Genomic DNA, 2,475 nt, shown 5'->3' with positions numbered 1-2,475 from the left:
AAGTGCTCTTCAGAAATTAAAATTAAAGTGAGAATTGGACTTGTACTTGAAAAGGATAACACTGCAGGGATGTGGGGAAAGCATGGGAGTGGGACTAACTGGATAGCTCTTTCAATGAGTTAACACAGGCATGATGGGCTGAATGACCTCCTTCTATGCTGTATGATTCCATGATTTTATGATTCTGTCTTGGGAGTTTAATGTGTTGGCTTGGCTCTGTTGGTAAAGCTATTGCCTTTGAGTCAGAAGGGTATGGGGTAGAGTTCCACTCCAGGACTTGAGAGTATATATAGCCTGACACTCAGTGCAGTACTGAAAAAGTGCTGCATTGTCATAGAAGCTGCTTTTTCATTAAACTGATGGCTGTTCAGGTGGACATAACCTGTGGCACTTTTTTGAAGATGATGAGGAAGTTCTCCTGGTGTCCTGGCCAACATTGATCTCTCAGTCACCATCAGTCATTGGCCGTTCATCTTAATGCTTTTTCTGAGGCCTTGCTCTGCATAAATTGCCTTCCAGATTTGTTCACTGATCATACTTCGAAGGGCTGTGAAGTGCTTAGGGATATACCGAGGATGTGAAAGGCGCTACATAAATGCACGTCTTTCTTTCTTCTCTCTACTTGTCTTCTTAGTAGAGCTCATTGCTATTCATCTGCCTCATGTAATACCTGACGTGGAAGTGAATGATGGAATAGTGTAGAGGTAATTTGACTCTGCACTTGGTCTATCGTCATGTGAGCGCTCAGTGTTAGCAGTTGGTTCAAAAAGTGGAAAAGGTTCCATTCCCCTACATTAGCATCCATCACCTCGATAAGCACCAGAAATATCACTGAAATCATTTTAAAAACGAGAATCAGGAATCAAGTGGTACCCTGGAAATGAATGCTGCTAATGGATGGAAGGCTGTTTTTATAAAAAAGAATGAATGTTAACGCACTCTCAAAATCAATCTCACCTGTTTTAATGTTATCTAAACTCCTATAGCTTTGCAGCATACCCCAATCACGGGTTAGTCTCTACGGCCTTGTAATTACACCATATGATACTAGTGTACAAACGCTTAGTGAGTTTGTATAAAATTTATTCCATTATTGTAACGCAGGATTGAACCTGTTTATTTTTGCTTTGGCAATCCCTCGATAATCGAGTGAGATCGTTTCTCAGCACAAAAAGAAAAAGAATAAAAGATTTGAGTTTTAAGATTAGCTATGTCTTTGGTGAGCATTTAGATGGCATTGTAAACCAATCCTAGAGAGACATGTCTTACGACAAGCACTTACATTTATATAGTGCCTTTAACATAGTAAAGCGTCCCAAGGCACTTCACAGGAGCGTTATCAAACAAAATTTGACACCCAGCCACATAAGGAGATATTAGGACAGGTGACTAAAAGCCTGGTCAAAGAGGTAGGTTTTTAAGAGTGTCTTAAAGGAGGAGAGAGAGATAGAGAGGCGGAGAGGTTTAGGGAGGGAATTCCAGAACTTAGGGCCTAGGCAGCTGAAGACACGGCCACCAATGTTGGAGCAATGAAAATCGGGGATGCGGAAGAGGCCAGGATTGGAGGAGCGCAGACATCTCCAAGAGTTGTAGGGCTGGAGGAGGTTACAGAGATAAAAGATGAGAGAAAAAGAAGATTCGAGCTTGAAGATTAGCCACGTCTTTGGTGTGCATTTAGATGGCTTTGTAAACCATAAGAGCATAAAAAATACGAGCAGGAGTAGGCCATACGGCCCCTCGAGCCTGCTCCACCATTTAATAAGGTCATGGCTGATCTTCGACCCCAACTCCACTTTCCCGCCCGATCCCAATATCCCTTGATTCCCTTAGTGTCCAAAAATCTATCGATCTCAGTCTTGAATATACTCAACGACTGAGCATCAACAGCCCTCTGGGGTAGAGAATTCCAAAGATTCACAACCCTCTGAGTGAAGAAATTTCTCCTCATCTCAGTCCTAAATGGCCAACTCCTTATCCTGAGATTATGCCCCCTTGTTCTAGAATCTCCAGCCAGGGGAAACAGCCTCTCAGCATCTACCCTGTCAAGCCCTCTAAGAATTTTATACATTTCAATGAGATCACCTCTCATTCTTCAAAACTCCAGAGAGTATAGATCTATTCTACTTAACCTCTCCTCATAGGACAACCCTCTCATCCCAGGAATCAATCTAGTGAACCTTCGTTGTACCGCCTCTAAGGCAAGTATATACTTCCTTAGGTAAGGAGACCAAAATTGTACACAGTACTCCAGGTGTGGTCTCACCAAAGCCCTGTACAATTGCAGCAAGATGTCCTTACTCTTATATTCCAACCTCTTGCAATAAAGGCCAACATACCATTTGCCTTCCTAATTGCTTGCTGTACCTGCATGTTAACTTTTTGTGTTTCGTGTACGAGGACACCCAAGCCTCTCTGGACATCAAAATTTAATAGTTTCTCATCATTTAAAAAGTATTCTGTTTTTCTATTCTTCCT

This window comes from Heptranchias perlo, chromosome 7, assembly GCF_035084215.1.
Source record: "Heptranchias perlo isolate sHepPer1 chromosome 7, sHepPer1.hap1, whole genome shotgun sequence".
NCBI lineage: Eukaryota > Metazoa > Chordata > Chondrichthyes > Hexanchiformes > Hexanchidae > Heptranchias > Heptranchias perlo.
This window is presented reverse-complemented; position numbering follows the sequence as displayed.